The sequence below is a fragment of the Melospiza georgiana genome, unplaced genomic scaffold (assembly GCF_028018845.1).
Source record: "Melospiza georgiana isolate bMelGeo1 unplaced genomic scaffold, bMelGeo1.pri scaffold_29, whole genome shotgun sequence".
Taxonomy (NCBI): domain Eukaryota; kingdom Metazoa; phylum Chordata; class Aves; order Passeriformes; family Passerellidae; genus Melospiza; species Melospiza georgiana.
In genome coordinates this window covers 1211276-1232991 of record NW_026652215.1, presented here as the reverse complement: position 1 = coordinate 1232991, position 21716 = coordinate 1211276, and the positions used below count along the sequence as shown (strand labels likewise).

General features: G+C 47.3%; 2 pseudogenes; both read left to right on the top strand.

Annotated features, from left to right (window-relative positions):
- The window catches only part of LOC131096333 (zinc finger protein 850-like), a 560498-nt pseudogene that overhangs the window by 253849 nt on the left and 284933 nt on the right, over positions 1-21716 (top strand).
- On the top strand, positions 8410-13607 carry LOC131096313 (cell division cycle protein 20 homolog; annotated as a pseudogene).

The window sequence follows — 21716 nt, the reverse complement described above, 5'->3', positions numbered from 1 at the left end:
CCTAAATAACAAGGTCCACCCTGAGGTTGGGCAGGTATACCATTCCAGGCTCTATCTCCACAAATTAGAAATATTCCTGTAGGTAATTTCTTAGGTGTCATGATACTAGAGCCTTTACATTGGTTATAAAGTTGTTTGGACACTATGTCTGGGCTTAGAGATGAATCCAGAGTAGCCCATGTCTGTTTATGCTGACTCATCTTTTGAAAATTAGAGTAATCAAAGCTGAAGCACCCACCATTGGAAGTGCTGGTCATGCTAGCATTTGCACTTCCGAAAAGCTCCAACTCCTCAGGTGGGGAATGCAAAGGAGTATTAAGTGATTGAATTAGCAGGCATTGGCGGTAGCCGTCACTCTGACTGGCAGTATACCCTTTTTGTGCGGGCAATTTAATATTTACCATATTGCGCATACATAAGGCACGGTTATTAATAAGACTGCAGAATTCTTGAGGAGACCATACTGGAAGCCCTACCAAACATGCTAGAAAAGGGTTAGTAAGTCCTCCAATGCTGAGACAAAGCGATGACTGATTAATCTGTCTAGCAAGTGTTATCCATACATTATCTCTAGGTTGATTAAACTGTATTACCCTTAATTCTTCAGCTACTACTACAACTAGCAATATAACAAAAATGAACCTCATTTTTCTGTTTTTACTTTGACCTTCTTTTTCTAATCAGTTTTTAACCTTGCTGCTCCCGAGACCTGAAGACCACACCTTTGTAACCTTCTAATGCAGTTATCTAATGCCTGATTGGGATCTCCTTTTATAGGCCCTACAACAGAATGTTGTGTTAAAGGCACCAGTTTTCTACACCTTACAGAGGCTATATATGATGCACTTTGAGCTTTAACCCTTTTCAAAATACACTGTACCTCCCACCGATAATAAGCCAAGATTTTCTGCTCATGCGATTCATAAAGATCTAAAGCTGAGGCAGTGTTTAGCCCTGTTTCATTCCGTAGTGCCCACTCCCAATTATGTTCCCAGTTATGTCTATAATTACAGGTGTTACACCATAAATGAAAAAGTGAAAACTGATCCACCCAAAAGGTCTTGTCACAACCCCCGCAACACAGTGCAACCCAAGCAGCACAATTTGGGCTGTGACATTCAAGGCAGTTCTCTTTTGCCGGTCCTCTTATATGAAAGGATGACAATGATTCAATAATATCAATCAGTTCCCTGGTCGTCTGGCAACGGCGTGTTATGGCCCTGTCAATTGCCTTCGAGTGTCCCTTCAGTTGAAGCAGTAGTGGTCTCAGGATCAGGAGTAGCTTCTTCTCCAGACGGTCCTTGTCCTCTTCCGTGAGTTGATCCACCAGGCGCTGCATCAAGAACAGGTTTAGTCCACTTGGCAGGTACCCACAATGCTCCTGTAGGGGTGGAAATACAAACATATCCCCTTCCCCAGAACAGGACCTTAGCAGGATCCTTCCATAGCCCTGTCCTGGGATCTCGGTATTTTACCCACACTTCTTTTTCCTGTTCACCAATTTCTTGTGGCTTATAATGTAGTTCTGCTGGGGGTTGCCCTACATCTCCAAACACACACAAATGATTGATCACAAATAGGCTTTTTAATAATCTGGCGTGGGGGTCAGTTACTTCCTCATGCTTGGCTAAATACTTCTTTAAGGTACCATGTGCCCTTTCAATGATGGCCTGCCCTGTTGGGGAATTTGGAATACCTGTAACATGTTCAATCCCCCAATTTCCTAAGAATTTCCCTATCCTTTGACTGGTATAGGCAGAGCCATTATCTGTTTTAATCCTTTTTGGTGTACCCATCACTGCAAAGCAACTGTACAGATGTCTTTCCACATGTATAGCTCTTTCTGAGCTGTTGCCCATATATATTTGCTATAAGTATCAACGGACACATGTACATACTTCAGTCTGCCAAAACTAGGGACATGTGTAACGTCCATTTGCCTAATTCATTTGTTTGCAGGCCTCGTGGATTTACTCCTAGGCCTAAATCACTTCCCCCATTATGGTGACTACAAGTCGGGCAAGCCTTCACAATAACTTTTGCTTCTCAGAGTGTTATCTTAAATTCTCTGCTTAAGCCTTTTGCATTCTGGTGAAACATTGAGTGGGCCTCTCGAGCCAATTGGTGACTTGACAGAGGTGTACTTTGGGTAATGGTAACCAATCTATCTGCCCTATCATTCCCTTCACCTAAATCAACCTTCCATTTATGACTTCTAATATGAATTACAGCATAAGCATGTTCCCTGGATCTTGTAGCTCTCTTTAACTGCAATAGTAGTTCATATAGTCTTTGATTTTGCACCTCTTTTATGGAAGCGTCTTCAATTCTTGCTACAACTCCTGCTACATACAGAGAGTCTGTAACAACATTCAAAGGTTCCTTAAATTGTGCCATTGCCCATACCACTGCTAACAGTTCCATGGTTTGTAGGCTGTCCACTGCTTCTGCTTGCAGAATATGATGCTTCCATACTCCCTTTTCTTCCCAGGTTATTGCAGCAGTTCTTGATTTCCTGCCAGCGTCTGTAAATGCAGTAATGGCACCTGAGATAGGAGAATTCTCTCGCTTTGGACGAGTTATCCAGTCCCAGTCCGCTATCCATTGAATCAAAGCTGGTTGAAGCTGGTGTGTTTCAATAGGGCAACATGCACCTAAGAGAGCTTCCTGCAGTTCCTGTGAATTAGTCAAATAGCAGTCCAAGGTATCCTTCTTCATTGGTATCTCGATGGCAGCTGGTTCTGCCCCAGCCATCTGCAACATCCTTTCTCTGCCCTTCTTTATCAGATCCACTAACATTTCAATTTTTTGTAAAAGAGTCTTACTTTGCTGTAGTGGGGGGGAGATCCATTCTAATATCCGTGTTTCCCCCGCTTTTTGTTTGCATTGCGTAAGTGCTCCCAAAAGATATTGTGGGCCCTTCCAGATGGTCAGATCTATGGGTAAATCTGGATCCCTTCGATGAACATGTTCATGCATAACACAGTCCATAATTTGTTGAATGACCCGCTGTTGTTTGTTAGTAATACACACTGGATGAGTTGGGTCAGTTCCTTTCAGCAGTGGACGCAACTCATCAAGCAGTTCATTAGGTATTCCCACCATCGGTTTTAACCACTGTAAATCACCCAAGAATCTCTGAGCATCATTTAAGGTGGTTGTTTTTAATTGCAGCTTTTGAGGTTTAACAATTTGTTCTGTCATAGACCATCCCAGGTATTTCCAGGGAGCAGTTGTTTGGATCTTCTCAGGAGCTACTACTAGAGAGTATTGTGCTAGTGTGATTCCTATTTCCTGGACTTGTTGTTGTGTAAAAGGCATCGGCTGAGCAAACAATACATCATCCATGTAATGATATATCACTGTATTAGGCCATTGCTTCCTAAGAGGTTGCAAAGCTGCACTGACATAAAGCTGACACAAGGTGGGGCTGTTCCGCATGCCCTGCGGAAGAACCGTCCATTCAAACCTCTGATCGGGTGCTTCTTTATTAATCGCAGGTAATGTGAAAGCAAACCGTCGCATATCCTGCGGGTGGAGGGCGATAGTAAAAAAGCAGTCCTTGAGATCAATAATCAGCAAAGGCCAATCCATCGGGATCATGGCTGGGTTAGGTAATCCAGGTTGCAATGAGCCCATAGGTTCCATCTGATCATTAACAGCACGCAAATCATGGAGCAGTCTGTATTTTCCTGACTTCTTTTATTTACAAAAATTGGAGTATTCCAGGGGCTGGTAGACAAACGCAAGTGTCCCTGTTGGAACTGTTCTGAGACGAGCTGATGTGCGTGTTGCAGACTTTCCCCTTTCAAAGGCCATTGCTTAACCCATACCAGAGTGTCAACGATCCAGGTAATGGGAATTGGGAAAGTCCAAGCAATGGCTTTTACTCCAAAGGGTGTTCATTTGTTAAAACAACCCCTAGCTGAACCATAATGTCCCGACCTATAAGGCATTGAACAGTAGGTGGTAACTGCACCAACAGAAAAAGTCGCCGTCAGCTGCTTCCCGTCGATATAAACTTGAAGGGGGGGTGAGCGGCTAGCCAGGGTAAATCCTCCTACCCCAGATACTGCAGTGGCTGCCGGCTGCAAAGGCAAGTGATGAGGCCAGCAGTTAGGACTAATGATGCTGGAATCTGCTCCAGTATCCAGCAGACCTGAATATGACCTTTTCTGTCCGTTAAATTCTACTTCTACTTTTTTCTTGGGTCTCTCGGCAAGATTTAAAGTTAACAAGGTAAGTTCTCCTGTGGAACCAAAAGCACTGTCTATCCTCTCTTGAGTTTTTATGGGTTGTATTCCTTTCGTCATTTGCTCAAGCGGTACCAGCTGAGCAATCCTTTGTCCCTTGTTTATTTGAAGAGGAGGAAAAGGGGTGTAAGCCATTACCATAATCTCTCCTGTGTAATCCGCGTCAATAACGCCAGGCAAAACAAACAGTCCTAACATAGATGCAGAAGATCTCCCAAATAGTAGCGCACCCACCGCTTTGTTCTGTATAATAATAGGTCCTTGGACCCCCATAGGGATTTTTTGCGGGTGCAGAGTCATCAACGTTACGTCTACTGCGGCTGCCAGGTCCATGCCGAGGCTCCCTGCTGTGGCGGGCTGGAGACTCCCGGCTGCGATGGGTTGGAGGCTGCCTGCTGCGGAGGGTTGGAGGCTCCCTGCTGTGGAGGGTTGGAGGCATGGGGGGGTGTTGTTGCTGCAGCGGCAATTTGTGTCTGGGCGCGGCTGCTGCGAGAATACGCGCTCCTGGAGAAGTTTCCCGACCTCCGTCTACAAGCGCTCGTATTATGATTGTCCATACGGCATTTATGGCACCAGATTCCGACAGCCTGGCATTCCTGGCATACATGGCCCATGCCTCCGCGTCGGTAACATTTCACGCGGCCCCTTTTATTTGATGCTGCAAATGCGGCTGATGCTTGGAGAGGTGCAACAGCGGCTAACTGCAACCTGACTCTGAGAGGACTTTGCCTGTTCTTGCAAGCCTATTCCTAACTGTTTAATTGCATCTACCACTAAAGCCTGCTGCCCGGTTGGTATGAGAGCCATCCTCTCTAATGTCTCCTCTATAGTCCAATTTGCACCTAAGGTATTAAGTATGTTTCTAGTAGCAGAATTACAATTTTGAATCGCACACTGTTTGAGGAGGGCCCCGCGCATATATTCTGCTACTCCAGCTCTCTCAATTGCAGCCGCAGCTCTATCAATAAAAGCGCCAAATGATTCCTCTCTGCCTTGCTTAATTCCCATATATACTGGTATCCCTCCTGGTTCCTTTACCCTTTCTATTGCGAGTCTGACTAACCTCATTGCCTCCCGGCACTTCTCCTGACCTGTTAAGGCTTGTGCCTCAGTGCAAAGGAAAGGTCCCAGACCCATAAGCTCATTAACAGTGATGCCATGGAGGGGGTCACCCGGCTGCCTTTGAACTGCCACGCACTCGTTAACGAGCTCTTGCCAGTGAGCATTAAACAGCAATTGTTGATGTTGGTTAAAGATTAGTTTAACTATGCCACAGCAATCATTAACGAGAAGGATGCTGGTGTCAAAAATATAATCGAGCATTTGCTTGGCTGGTTCACTTTTAAATCCAAACTGACTAACAGTAGCTCGCAATTGAGATAACATTTTCCAGTCTAAAGCACTGATTGTCGCCTGTATACTGCCTCCGACCTGAGGGGTAAAAATAACCGGACAAGCCAGTTCGCTCGCCATGCTTATCAGCTCTTGGTCTCCCTTTTCCATTGCATCCTTGGCCAGGGCAGCCCACGCATCTCGTCTTTCCCTTGCAATCGTCGCCGCTAGATCGTTTTCCGACCCAGGGACCGACTGACTGCTTTTCGGGAACGGAGTATCGGTTTTGGCCCCGACTGCTGCGATACAGCAGATCCGGGAGACTCAGAGGTGCTCCGTGTAGCCTGCGGCAAAGCAGGCAATAAAGCACCCTGTGGAGCTTGGCTCATTAAGGGGAGCTGGCTCATTAAGGGAGGCGGCAAAGCAGGTAATGCAGCGCTCTGTGGCGCCTGGCTTATAGCCTGGCTCGCAGCCCGGCTCGCAGAGGGAGTTGGTGAGGCTGGTAATAAAACCGTTTTTGTAGCGGGGCCAAGAGGGGTTCCTGACTCCGTATCAAACTCCCTGTCTTGATCGTACTCTTTGTTACCATCATGAGCGGCAGTAGCCTGGTGGGCAGCCCTTTTTTCAGCCTGAAACTGCAACAGTTCGGTATTAACGACCCGCCATAATTTACCCCACTTTTTAGCAGTTTTATCATCGTCTAACGTAACCTGCCATAATATATCACCAAATTTACGCCATTCCGACAATTCATGAACGGTGTGGGGATTCACAGAGATTCCCCATTCCAAACCATAAGCCAAAAGACCCGGTAATTCTTTCTGTAAGTCTATTCCCTTAAATTACCTTTTTTGCAAGAAAGTAATAAAAAGTTCATATGCGGCTTGCCTTTCCATACCTATATAAGTGCGCACTTTGCAGCTCCTCAAGGCTTCCGGCCACACGTATCAGCCAGGCCCGTCTATACGGTCGCCTAGGGCACGGCGCATCTCGGCGGCTTTTCCTCCGCTTTGTTTATTCGCGCTTATTGCCGTTCCGGCTGCTTCGGAACCTGAACCAATCCTCACCTCCTGTGGTGTTCGCAATCCCCGAGGTGTTCGCTATCACGGTCGGGTGTCACCATTTGTTGAGATGAAGGGAGAACGACCATCCATTAATGTATCGAACTCAAGTTTATTGATCGATCAGTCACTTTAAATAACAGTGTTAACGAACTTCATGCATATTCCAAAATCCAGGTTCATGATAGGCTAACAGAGAAAACTCTAACCACTCCTTTTGTTTTACAATACCGTTAATTGTTTACACAAAACAAACCCAGTGTTCCCACTGTGATATGAAAGGTTCTCAAAATTTCCACATCTGTTCTCAGGGTGCCATCTTTTCCCAGAGAGGGTGTTTGCTTGTTATGGGAAGACTGCCTGAGAACCTTATTGTTTATAAAGTGATGCCTGAGAAAGTCTAATTGTTTATAGAAATCAGGCTGGGAACTGCTTTTGGAACTGCTTTGCAACTACCTTTTACTTTTCTCTCAATTGTATGCCTTCATGGCCTTTTTCTTTAAGCCATGCTTGAACTAAACTCTCCACATACAATAAAAAATAAAATTGCATTTCAGTGCTAATCTTTATTCTAGGAAGAAGTAAGACCCCTTCAGCCAGACAGCCTGCTGCAAAGGCTATTTTCCCGCAGGAGCTTTGTACCTAGTCACAACCAACACACATAAAACCTTTTCCCTGTTACTTAAGATTTTTGACAAGCTCACGTCTTATTCTTCTCAGACAAACTATGAGCACAGTGGGCATCTCTTCAAGTTACCATCTTTGTTTGCTTCTGGTGGAACTCCCTCAGTTCTAGAGCAGGGTCTTCTCTCAGCTTGCTGCTGGCCCCAGGCTCTCCTCCCGGCCTGCTGGGCTTGGTTGGGTGGCACAGCCTGTGCCAAGGTGCAGCAAGGTGCCTGCAGGCCCCATCTCTGGGGGAAACGGAGAATGTCCTGCCTGCATACACCGTGCTGCCAGCTCAGCAGTGCAGCACAGCACGGGCTGACGCTCCCCATTGCTCCCACAGGTGCAGCTGGAACCACAGCACATGTTCCTGATGCCCAGAAGAGCCTTGGAAGGGGTTTCTGTCAGGGAACAGGCTGCTGGCTGGGCTTCCTGGCAGGCCTGCTTGTTTTGGAGCTGATTTTCATCTTATGCTCTGTCCAAATTTGGACTTACGAGAAGACAGTGAGTGTTTAGTTCACCTTTCCCTCAAACAGCTTCTTTTGAAAGTCTACTCTACACAGGAAACATTCCCAGTGAGGCTGCAGTGTAGGTGTGGCCAGTCCATGATTGTTTAAAGAACTCTGCTGAGGGTTCTGCTGCTGCCCAGAGCTTTCACTGGCCTCCTAATTGCTGGGCCTTTTCCTGGGGGGCCCGCTGGGGCTGCAGCCAATGCTGGCTCCGACTGAGGCTGCCTGGCCAAGAGCAGCCCCAGGGGCACAGGGCAGAGGCAAAGCACAGTGGGGAAGAGAAAGAGCAGGGACGAGATTGCCCTTGAAAGGCAGGGGAAGGGAGAATGTCGCTTACCTGAGAGTGCCCCGAAGAGCAGCTGGAAGGGGTGCCGGCTGATCAAGGACCCCCGAGGAGCGGAGGGAGGGCGTATTGGCTGACCGAGTGTCCCGAGGAGCGGCTGGGGAGAGTGGGGGTGTGCGTTGGCGGGGAGGAGCGGCCGGAGCGCTTGCACGGTCCGGTGGTGGGGAGGCCGGCGGGGCCTGTCGGAGTAGGCTCAGCCCGGCCGGTGGGCATGGCCAACGCCGCCCGCCCATAGGACCAAGGCGCAGTTCCTGTTGGAGGCGGACCTGCACGGGCTGCTGAAGCTGGACACGCTGATCCCGAACGCGCCGCCTGCGCGATGGCAGCGCAAGGCCAAGGAGAGATGCCCCGGGCCCAGCCCCGTCGGCGTGTCGCCCATGAAGCCGGCCAGTCGCTCCCACAGCTCCAGCAAGACGCCATCCAAGATACCCAGTGAGCGCCGGCCACCAGCGGCAGAGGTTGAGTGCGGGAGCCTGGCCCAGGCTGCTTGTCCGTAGCCATGGGGCTCTGGGCTCCCTGCCACGCTGCCCTACCGGCTGCTGCTCAGGCAGGAGGAGGTGGGCTGTGCTCCTGACAGCCACCCACCTCCTTGCCAGCATGAGGGGCAGAGCTCTGAGCACTGGGGCTGGCGAGCTGCTGTTCGCCCAGCTGAGCCTTGATGGCACACAGCTGTATGCTAGGATGAGTGTGGGCGGGACTGTCAGCTGACAGCTTTACATCCTGTGAGCGTTTCTGTATCTTCCCCTTATCTCTGGACTCTGGAATTGTTGCACTAGACCCAAGTGCACACAGTCCCTAACCAACTTGGTGGCAGGGAGGAAAATATAAGTTAGTTGGGACTGGGTGGCATGAGACCTCAGAGTCCTACTTGTCTGGTGGGTGTGATGTGGAAGAGTGTTGGGTTTACTCCCATGAAAGCTTTAATACAGGCTGTTAAATACCTGTAAGACAATATTTTCATATGTGAATGCAGGTAAATCTTGATCCAAAATTCAAAGCACCCCCACAAAGGCTGGGGGGGATTGCTACATTCCCAACCGCAGCACTATGCAGATGGAGATGGCAAATTTCCTCCTAAGCAAAAAGAATGACCCTGCTGAGGATTCCCCTACCAAGAAGGTGAGCATGTTGCTAAGTTACAATTACTTAAACAACCGCTACTCCTTCCTGCTCCTTTACAGAGCAGTAAACTATAGGTTCTATCAAGTGGGCACACGGGACTGACAAGTCCCAGCCATCACTACTTGCAGCTCTGGGCTTCAGGAGCCTAGGATGCGATTGAAGCTGTAGAGACTGCCATGCACTCTAAGCCTATGCTGCTTCTGGAAGCAAAATTTAGCTTTTGACTAATGAGGCTTTAAAATGTAGCAGGTTACAAAAACACAAAGCTGTAAGCCTATGCAAAGTGAAACTACTGGTGGTAGCTATTCTAGGACAATGTCTCCACAGGGAACACTTCTGGAATGTTTTACACTGTGTTCTGAAATCTGTTTATGAAGCATTTGGTCGCTTTGTGGCTGTGGCTTTTCCCACTGGCAATGAAACTGAATTTGCCATTGTGTGAAAATGTGAGCAGGACAATGTATGAAAGTCTGAGGAAAAATTGCTTTGACCTGCCTCTGTGTGACTGACCTTTGCAGCACAGGCAAACATCTTCAGATTCTAAGAAAAGGGGACTTAGGTGTCTGTTTAAATTGCAGTGTGGGAATTGTTTTCAGTGCATTGCACTGAGGGCGATTTGTCTCTGTAGGAGCAACAGAAAGCCTGGGCAGTGCATCTGAATGGTTTTGATGTAGAAGAGGCAAAGATCCTCCACCTCATTGGAAAACTAGAGAATGCTCCAGAAGGTGTGATACAGGCTCTGTGTGAGCTGAAACAGCAGGAGAGATCAGGTCAGGGGAACAGCAACACAGAGGCTCTGTGTGTGGTCACAGGAGAAATCAAATGGTTTCTGAGAGCTGTACAGGCTGGAGTCTCCTTTCTTAAGGTTCCTGAGGTCGAGGGAGGGCATAACAGTTACAGTGAATTCATTTAGGAGAGTTGCTATGACTGCCAGTTGGTCACCTGTTACAGGACTTGCAAGGGTCTTCAGGGTGAAGAGAGAGATGAGAATCTTGACCTCATGTTCAGAAGGCTTGATTTATTATTTTATGATATATATTACATTGTTACTATACTAAATGAAATAGAAGGAAAGTTCTCAGAAGCTAGCTAAGCTAAGAATAGAAAAAGAATGAATAAACAAAGGGCTGTGTCTCAGCAGAGGGTGAGACCCAGCTCTGCTGTGAGTGGTCAGTAAACCCAAACATTCACCCGAGACCAATCACGCATCCACCTGTTGCATTCCACAGCAGCAGATAACCATTGTTTACATTTTGTTGCTGAGGCCACAGCTTCTCAGAAGGGAGAAAAATCCTAAAGAAAGGATTTTTATGAAAAGATGTCGGTGACATTTCACCTGTACTGCAGGTTCCAAACCTTCATGAAGTTTGTAAGAGCACCAAACTCTCTGCTGTGCACTTTCTAGCTTAAACTGCAACTAAATATAATGGGATTCAAAAACCCAAGTGTTTGTTAAATTTGTTTCCATGAATGACGAAATTGTAGCTCACCCCTGTTCAGCAGTTCATACTGCCAGTGATTTTAGTGCACTGCAGGCTTGTGAGTGTTTCTCTTAGGACTTCATTTTCATTCCAAGGGATTCCTAGGTGGGTGAGCAGCACTCAGCTGGGAGGAAACTAACTCAGGTTAACAAACCTGTTCCCCTGCAAACAGGCTATCAGAATAACCTGAAAGTGCTCTACAGTCAGAAAATGGCACCTGGATTCAGCAGGAAGAATAGCAGAAATATTCCCTCAAAGCCAGAACGGGTCTTGGATGCACCAGAGACGTTCAACGACTACTGTAAGTAGGGTACAGGGCTGAGTGCTGGGCATCCAGAACATTTTGCAATGGATTGCTGTTCCTAGGACAGTGTAACTGGGCTGTCTGTATTATTTTGTGTACCCAGGCTAGCACAGACCCCTTCTGGAGTGTCCCTGTGTGGCCTTACAGGCACAGTGGTCTAGGGCACTGTGTAGGTACCTTGGAGCAGGGTACCTGGCCCCAGCAGCTGGGCATAGTGACACTCAGAAGGCTGCCCCTCACCTGTACGTGTGTGTGTGCGCACATGTGCACCCGCACCTGCTGCATCAGCACGGGTGAAGGGCAGGGCTCTCTAGCCAAGCATGGTGGGACCTGCATTGCTCTTTCAAAGTGTAGATCTGAATCTTGTAGACTGGAGCTCCCAGAACTTCCTGGCAGTGGTTCTGGACAACACTGTTTATCTGTGGAATCACACTACTAGGGAGATTATCCCCCTGCTGCAGATGGAGCATCCAGATGTTTATATTTCCTCTGTGTCATGGATTAAAGATGGAGACTACCTTGCTGTTGGCACAAGTAGTGCTGAGGTTCAGGTGAATGCAAGAGTAAAACTAGAGGTGTTTTCTAGGGATTGACAGAACTGGGGACAAAACCTTGCCTGGCAGAGGAAGGATGCCATGCACCTGACTTGTCTTCCCTGGTGTGGGGTGGAACTGCCCAGTGTGCAAGGCAGGGTTTGGTTTGGGGGTTTTCTGATAAGTAGCGTTACCTTCTGTGCTATAGTCATGAGATACACACTTTCTCTGTTCCCTTACTGAGAAAGCTGAATGCCAGAGCCTGTGCAGTGAGGTTCCTAGGGCATAGAAACAGGCTTGGGTTTCTTCTGAAGAACTTTTTGCTTTGCCTCTCCAGCTATGGGATGTTGAGCAGCAGAAACATCTCTGAACCATGACCAGCCATTGTGCCTGTGTGGGAACCCTCAGCTGGAACAGTTACATCCTCTCCAGATAAAGCAGTGCGTCAAGGGCAGTTTCCAGTTGTTACAAACTCCTATCCATCAATCTATGTTTGGCATGGGTTACGGATGGCAGAGAGAAGTTTGTCCTGGCTTGGGATCCTTACTCAGCCTTATCTGTTGGGGCTGTGAGGAGAAGGCCTCTTTCCTGTATTGCAATTTGTGCTGAAGTTGTAAAGAGCTTGTGTGGATGTTTCACTCACACCAACAGACCTGTGTTGCTGGTAACACTGGTTGAAACCCAGTGGCAGCTATAGCAGTCTTGCAACAACAAAAATGGATTTAGGTGAAAATGTGCAGCTTGACCCTACAAGCCTTCTCTTCTCTCTGCAGTGGTGCACGGACTGGGCACATCCATCACCACGATGTCCGAGTGGCTGAGCATCACGTGGCCGCCCTTGCTGGCCACACACACGAGGTGTGTGGACTCAGATGGTCTCTGGATGGCTGCTACCTGGCCAGTGGTGGCAATGACAATCTGGCAAACATCTGGCCATGCACCCAAGGAGGGGGTGGCAACTTTGCTCCTGTACAGACCTTCACTCAGCACCAGGGTGCTGTCAAGGTGAGCACAGAGCTGCCACGGGCGAATATGTGTGTGCAAGGCAGGTATGCAGCACTGGCTGGGTGCAGGTTGTCTCTTGTATATTTTAAAATGAACTCTCCTCTCTCAGGCTGTGGCGTGGTGCCCATGGCAGATGAATGTTCTAGCCACTGGAGGTGGCACTAGAGACAGACATATCTGCATCTGGAACGTGTGTTCTGGCGCCCGCCTCAGTGCTATTGAAACCCTTTCCCAGGTGAGAGATGAACATCAGCTTGGAGACAAACACCTTCTGGCAGCACACCTACAGAGCTGCTGGCTCCTCAGGCCCAGAGGCACAGGGAAGGAGGGGGACCATGCTCGCCTCCGAGTGGTGAGCATCAGCACAAGCACCTTGTCTCACCTGTGTTACTGCCTCTTTGCAGGTCTCTTCTGTCCTATGGTCAACAAACTACAAGGAGCTCATTTCAGCCCATGGCTTTGCACAGAATCAGCTGGTTATATGGAAGTATCCAAGAATGAACAAGGATGCAGAGCTGTAAGGTAGGTGGACAGGGCCTGGGTGGGGGGGCTGTCAGAGGTTGAAGACAGCTGCACTCCTTGGTTGGAGCCTGCAGCATCATTGATACAGGACAGTATCTGGGGCCATGCTGCTAGGAGTAAAGCATGCCCAGGGGGCTGTGGAAGAGATACCATTGATCCAAGTGTATGCCTGGGGTCTGGAATCATGCTGCCACAGCCACTGGGGAGACAGCTGTGAAAGCTGGCAGGGCTCATGGGAGCATACAGGAGTAAATGTGCATGTGCTGATCAGCTCAGCCCTGATTGCACATTCCTTCTCCTCCTCAGTTCATACTGATAGAATCTTGACCCTGACCATGAGCCCTGATGGTACAGCAGTGGCCTCAGCAGCTGCTGATGAAACACTGCAGATCTGCCGCAGTTTTGAGATGGATCCCATAAAGAAGAAGGAGAAGGCAAACAGTGCCAAAAGCAGTATTCTTCACCAGAGCGTCCACTGAGAGCACGGGATTGTTGTGGGGAGGGGGATATTTGGTTTACACACGGTGCAGTATTTTAAATGTTAATGAACTGCTTAACTTGACTTTTTCTTAATGGAGTCTGATGGAAGAAAAAGCCATGGCTCCTAAACCCAAGTCTTTCTCCCTGAGGCTGAAGATCTGGGCAAGGAGTGGAGACCTAGGTCTTAAGGGCCAGTTTACAGGCCCCTGAGCTTAGCACAGCCTAGCAGAAGGATGCTGTGCAAGGGCTGTACTTCTGTTTCTGTCCCAGCTAAGATAGATATGTCACCTGCCCTGTCTAGATGCTGACTACAAGCACAGCAGCTCCACCACAGGCTCAACTGAAAGCACAGCATGGCTGTGGCCTCAGTTTGTGTTGTCCTGGCCTGTCTCACAAGCCCAGGGACACCTTCCTATGGCTCTGCAGGCAGATCTCAGTTTGTCTTGTTAGCTAAAGGCAGCCATCACTGCCTGCTTATGGTGCTGGAGTAGAATAGCTTTTGGAAAAAAAAGGAGGGAGAGAAATATAGAGCAACAGCTGTAATCACCCCAAAGGCTGGAAAGGGGCTGGCTCTGGCATAAAGCCTGATGCAAAACAAAAGGTTGGCTTACACTGCCACAGCCAGCCTGGATGTCATGCAAGAGCCACGCAAAGCACCACCAACCCTGTGCTCAGCCTTCAGTCACGTATTCTTCCAACAACTCTGATCTCCCTTCCCCTCCTGCTGACAGGAGGCCCTGGTGCCTCACTTGGGCTTCATGCACGGGAGCAAGCACCAGGGCTCAGCTGACATTTATTGGAGTTTGAATCCCCTACACTTGGAAAAATGCCTTTTTTCCAGGCTGAACTGTGCTGGAGCAAGTTGCAGGAAATATATTTGAGCCCTCACCTGACCAACAACCAGCTCAGCCATGCTGCTTTGCACGGTGGAGCTGCAGTGTCTGAGGCTGTGGGGCTGCACTAGACCCATCAAGCCTGTCCTTCAGCTGCACCAGCATTGCCAGGGGCTGCTGGGGACACTGCACAGCTGATAAGCACCTTGGCCTGTACAAAGCAGCTCCACCAAGCCTGTGCCTCCCATCAGCCCTCAGTGATTAGCTGAGGGTGGATTATTAACTGTTTTCACATTTCCCTCAGCACAGTACCACACTGTGCCTAGCACCAGCTCTGCCTCCTGAGCCTTACAGCAGCTGGAACCTTCAAAGGTTCCGACTTGTGCTCTGCCAAGGCCAGTGAGTGTGTAACCACACCCACCAGAGCACCCCCCCAAACACACATAAAGCTGATATGGGGGGCACAGTCTCAAAAAACAGCCACTGAGCCAGCACCTTCCCAGCAGTGCTGCTGGTGCATCCCCATTTGGCCACTTGGGAAAGATCAGGAGGCCCAAGGATAGAGCTCTTCCTCAGACACAAATCCTCGGGCCACAGCTGTCTCTAAAGGGGAAGCAGACAGGAACCCAGATGCAAGGCTGGGCTCTTCCACAGAGCTGTGCTGTTGTTGTAGGAGCCCTGCCCCACAGCCCTGCACTTGGTGCTGGGAGTTAGCACAGACTTGCCCTGTGGGGCCACAGCTGATTAGGCCTTCCCTGGTCCCTGGCCTGGAAGGAAAGCTTTATATGCCAAAACATTCCTGTCATTTTTTTAGTCCCATGTAAGAGAAGCTCAGCTTTCTCACAGACTCTTTCTTTCTCCTTAGCACATGCCCCACACCCAGATGCTGTGCATTACACAGCCCTTAGAGGACCTCTGAGCATTACCAGAGGGTAATGATACTGCAGGGTCTTTGACCCCATGCTGTTCTCTTACAGTCCTGGAGTGAGGAGGAGCAGAGGAAGGAAGTGGGCACTGATCCAGCAGGCCCAGTAAACACAGCCCTGTAAGGTGTGAATTCAGTTCACAGCATGACAGCATATTAATTATCAAGTGCCATGGCCAGCCCATATAAGAGCACAGCTAACAGTGTTATGAATAAGAAGCTTGACTAGGCCAATATTCAAGCAGCAATCAATTTATTATTTAATATGGTAAATATGAGCAATACAGGGCTGGGTACAGTGGGGGAAGTTTTCCCTCCAACTGCACACTGATAATTGAGGGTTACAGGTATTTATAGGAGTACCATCAGTTTTTTTCAGCAGTTTCTATTTCCAATCTTTTACTCATCAGCAATTCTTATTCCAAATTATTACACCACAATTCTATACACTATTGTGATTTTAATTTCTCAGGATGTATCTCAAAGGAGTATCCCCAGATGGTGACGGTCCAGTTTCCGAAAGAAGAAAGACGACTCCCATCTGGAAGGGTCCAGCTCCACAGATGTCGGTCCACCTTTTAATTGCAGAGACTCTAAATCTCATAACAGTGATATCCAGCTTCCCTTTGCTCAAAACCATAAACCCTTGAGGTGATGTTCGTCTTCCTTTCTCAAGCTGTTTTTCTCTGCTTCAATAAGGTGTGAGATAACAATATTTCCTTTATATATATTCCAAAGCTACAGTTTCAAGGACACAAGTAATATTCTAAAATTATACTTCAAAAGGTTATTATTGCAGAGCTCCTTATGGATTAAATGCAAGCAAAATGCAACATCTTTAACACCTTATTTCCAATACTCCTAAATCAACTAGGGTTAATTGCAAACAAAATTAGGTTCAAAGGCCTTTTTCCATGCTTTATTCTCCTCAGTTATTATTAGAATTCACAGCTCTCCCATTGTCGGGGTCCACACGTTTTGCATTCACAAATACACACGTCACCTGTTTGTACCTGACACAAAACACTGAGATAGAGTAAAGATCCATTCTGAATTAGGTGAAGTGTCTAAGAGAGGTGAAAAGTCTGTGAGGCCAAAGCTGAAGGAAAAACTCGCATGCCGAGACAGCAAGGAGACAGAGAAAGAAAAACAGAAAAGACCACAAGGTCCATTTGCCCCGACTTAGAAATTCCTTTGATAAAGAAGAACTGGTGCTAAATGTCACGCAGAATGAATATGTATGAACTTATTGTGAAACTGTATGCATATGCATTTGGAAGGGGGATAAAAGAAGACCCGAGGTCTTCAGAGGTACCCATGCCTTGTTGGGGGACTTGCGTCTGACGCGTCGTAAATAAACATACCGGGCTTTACAACTTTTATAAAGTTGTGAGGTTTCTTCTTTTCTCCGCAAAACAACACAGTTTTGTATCTCACAAACAAGAAAATGTACTCCTTGCTCTTCTGACACAGCTCTCTCTGTTCATGATGTGGGGCAGCGAGTGCTGATGATGTGCAGGAGCTGATGCAAGGGACAGGGACAAGGATGCAGCAGGCACAGTGCCAAGCTGACAGAGGGACGATTTCTGGCAACGGCACTGAAGGAGAAGAGTTTGCAGGCAGGACAGAAAATGGCTCTTTGTTTCACCTCTTCTTTCAGTGCTGCTAAGAATGTAGCCTGGAGCAAGCTGGGAACACCAGAGCCTGGAGCCCTTTCCAGGCAGGGCTGCATCAGACACAAACCAGCCGGGGTCTGAGGAGCCCCTGGGGTGACAGTGAGCAACCTCGGGCTCTGCTCACTGCTGGTGGCATTTTCTATTGAACCATCTCCAAGGACTTCTCTTGTGCTCTGTATTTCTAAGTGTTTTCCCCCTTGTTTGTTTTTGGTTGTCTCCTGCACCTTTTCTTCTCCAAATTTTCCTACCCTGTCAGCAGCAGCCCCTGTCCAGAACTGACTCTAAAATATCAGCAAAGCAGCTAGGAACAACAAGGGTGGAATCCTGCGGCTCAGGAATTCCTATGCCAGAGCCCTGTCTGTGCCTTAGGCTTTGTCAGGACCTCCTTCTCTGAGCAAAAACTAGGGATTAGTGGAGTTTTTTGTGAAAGAGCTCCTGAGAAGCAAATGTTGTGCTAGGTTTCTCAGGAGTATATCCTTTTAAGTTCATTGCTGGCAAAGAGAAAGTAATGCCAGGGTGGGAGCTGGTCACTCCCTGCAAAGGGCTGCTGTATGATGTGGGAACACCACGTTCCAGGAGGGGCGAGCAGGGTCAATGTGCTCAAGGTGCTGCCAATGAGGTTTGGGTTCACTTAGAGAGCAGTCAGGAGTGGTGAGCACTGGAAGATCCAGCTGCAGCCCCCATCCATGTCCCTTTCAGTGCTGGCTTTAGGGTGTCTGCAGCCTGGATCCAGAGTGCCCTGGGGGCTCCTGAGGCTGCCTTTGCACTCAGGGTGAGGATGCCCAGGAGCCCCTGAGGCCGGCAGTGGGGACCAGGGCTGGGGCTTGTGGCCTGGCAGGTGTGGCTCTGGGGGCTGTGACATGCCAGGGCATGGGTCACTGTCACTGCCCTCCACAGCCCTGCCTAGCTCTCTGATGCTCCAGGGACAATGGCAAGAGTGGGGAACTGGCTAGGTTGGGGTTTTGCCTGAGCCAGAACCTCTAGGCCAAATACCAGCAGTAGAGACCCCTGGACGGCCGAGTGAAGGAAGCAGAGGAGGCTCTTCTGTGGTGTAAAGGGCAGCAAATTAATCAGGAGATGCGGGGGGAAGTTTCACAGGTGAAAATGCCCAACGGGAACAGACGTTCAAAGCAGCCCCAGCACCCCTGTGCATGGGTTTTTAAAATCTTTCAAAACAGGGGGTGGACACCATATAGTAACCAATAAGCGACTCTCGGGGTGTGGTTTTGAGGGCTACAACAAATCAGAACAAGGGGAAGAGAGAGCTTTGGGATAGGGATTGGATCTTGGGGTGAGGGACAGGGAACTTTCTGGAACAAAGGGAAGGGTTTGGGCTGATGGATGGGGCAAAGGGGCCAGGTTGTCTTGATAGACAGGGAAAAATCTGGTGAGGAGGGAGGGGATTCCTTGAGGGACTCTGGGGTAGGAGGGCATAACACAGGGGAGAAATTAACTGTAATAACTCGGGGAACACTTGAACATACCGCTATATAACAGAACATTTGACTCAATAAACTAACACACTGCAACACAGAAATTCAGGCTTTCGGGAGCTGAGAGGTGGCACTATTAGAACCCGCAGCAGCTGGTGAAAGCCATCTCTCTCCTTCAGGTTCTTGCTGTGTGGGAAGGTGCTGCGAGTTGTGGTGGCTGAACTGACCCTTTGCTGGGAGGATGATCTGTACCAGGGCAGAGCAGAAAGCTGCCATGGTGAGCAGAACATGCTCAGAGCATTATAGTTCAGAGAACGGCACTGCCCCTGAAGGGCAAAAAGCCTGAAAGCATAGAATTCTGTGCAGAACTATTGCACAAATTTTCTCTTCCAGAACATGCCCATTTTGTAGATGAATACTCTGGGTTTTATAGAATACATGGGGTTTTTTCTTAAGGTTTTTGGGAGAACTCTCAAGTATATTTCTCTTTGTATTTTACATCCAGCATGCATACAGGTTTTTTTTTTAATTACTATTTTTCTTTAGTAAATACTTAGGGAAAAATACCTAAGCATTTTTTAATCCTTTGGGATATTGTGATTAAAATTCTTAGAAAGAAAACCTTGTTGTACAAGTGTGAAAACACAGAGAGAGGGAAAAGAGCATAAAAATCTTTTAGAACAGGGCGTGTAATAAGGACTGCAGAACTGAGTAATTCCTCCAAGGGCAGAATTAGCAAGATATATCAGCAAGAGTAACTGCCAAGGTACTTTCTTAAACCAAGGGAAATGTGACCTGCAGCCATACGAAGCACAGCCAAAGCAAATGAAAACCTTTGGAAATGAGGGAATTTTGCCAGTGACATCAGTCTGTCTGGCTAACTGAGGGATGCCCATCAATATTGCATACATTCCTCAATATTTGCAATGTCTTTTCTCCCAATTTCTGTGAAATGAATAAGCTGCAGTTGTTTACCATTAGCTTAAGCTCTTAAAGGAATGACCAAGCACCATGTATGTTTTTCTGTAGCTGAGCAGGACTTGAGTTTCCCAAATCTTCTACAAAGCAGAAGGGAATCACACAGTTACTTGTGCTAATGTTAATGAAGGGTTTCATGAAAGCAGGTGAATGAGAGCATTGCGTTGTAAAACTTCCACATGCAAGAAAACAGGAGTCCACTTAGAATAAAACATATAAGGCTAGCAGAACATCAGAACAGGATAAAATGAAATTGCTAGATAGGAACTGATGCATCAGAAATTAGGTGTATCATTTCTGATACATCTGCATGCATTTGCAAGCTAAAACAGAAAAGGAAGGGCAGAGATAATAAGGAACGAAGATTTTAAAATTGCACTGTGCAGAAGAGACACACGAACCACCAGTGTGAACACAGCTGGGAGATTCAGCTTGGAGATGGATTAGAGTGGAATCCATTCACTGAAGGTCTCTGGTGCACATGAGTGCAAAGACTGAGAAAAAAAGGAGAAAAGCTTAATTTCTGAAAGCTTAGATTTCTGAAAGTTTAATTTCTGAAAATTTAGACTGCTGGAAGCATTGTCTAGAGACCTAAAAATCTAAAGCCTCAGAGAATCTGAACCTACAACATCCCCAAATGGATTGATCACATATGATGTGCACATCTCTGCTGTTTTCAGAGTCAGTGAAATTGACAATGAGTGTCTGGAAATTAGGAATGCCCACCCAGATTTTATCTCCATTACTTTAAGAACACCTTAATAAGGCACTTCAGGAACTGAACACTGACATTCTCACCCTGCTCTATTTACTTTACATTTGAATACAGGCTGGTAGAAGCAGAAATCGGGCTTAAATTTCTCCCCAAATGACCTGTTGCACTTTCAGGTTAGGAGTAGATGTAAAATTCAGCCAATCACTCTCTCTGTCCATGAATGTTCCACTAGTGAACTGACATACAGAACATCCTTTTTCTCTTTTGCACCTTCCTAAATGGTGCCCAATGAACAGGACACTTGCATAAATCTCACAGAAAATCACCAAAATTTCTGAAATTAACACACAATTCCATGATAAAAGCTTCTGAGAAAAAGCTTGACAGGATCACTGAACAAACTGAAACTTGGAAGAGAAACACGCATTTCAGCACTGATCAAGGGGAAAGGAAAAGAAATGCTGTAACAATTCCAAGTGGAAGGTAGGGAGAAACACAGGAAGCACAGAAAGAACAAGGCCCTGTCAGATGACCTGTGCAAGGTAACTTTGTGCCCCAGCACTGTTAGAGGACATTCCCTGTCATTGGTGCAAGCAGCTGGAGACATAAATGCTGATTGATTTGGGGGCCACAGTCTCGATAGGTGCAGAGGCAGTTCAATGACCTGACATGAGGGAGTTCCCTCAGAGCAAATGGGATGCCAGAAAGAAGTGAACAGCTCACCACAGCCTGGCCCGCTCGGCTGCTTTTCCTTCTGACCCTCCTGGGGAGGCTCTGACATTTCCTCTTCCCTGATGGAAGTGCAGCTGCTGCCAAGGGAAACGTCCCCACACTCACTCAGTGTTCCCTTTGCTTGCCAGATGTCCCATCTGCTGTCCCTGCCCAGGAGAGCTGCTCTGCTCGGGAGGAGGAGCCGAGCGAGAGCCTGGGAACATCGGCGGCTGCAATCCCTCCTGATCTAGCACTGGTTATGGATGTGCAGTTAGATTTGGATAGTTACAAGTATAGGGATATTTACATACACTGACTGATATTTGTATAGGGATATTATGTGTGTATATTGTTATATTGATGCGTGTATATTCATCTGTTTACATATTTGTACAGCTCTGTAGCTGTGCATTTCTATTGCTGGGGATGTCTGGATTGTTTTATTCATCCATTGATATTTGTGTATTTATAGACAGGTCTGTTATGTTTGTATTATATTGTCATGTTATATGTCATGAAATATGTAATGCATGTTTACATCTCTATATTGTTATGCCTATATAGGTATTTACTTCTATTTATTAAGTATGGAGTTGTATTGTTCTAAAATTCTATTTCTTTAGTTCTGGATCTGAGATTCTTTCGAGAGGGATATTGATGTTTCTGTATTTGTATATGGGCTGTATGGCTGTAGTAATATGTAATAAATTTAATTGTTAATCTTCAATTCAGTAACTTCAATATTTGTGTACAGTGAGTTGCTGCAGAGGGTTGCAATAAAGTAATTTTTTTTTCACTGAAGTTGATATCTGTATATATTTACATAGCACATTTCTG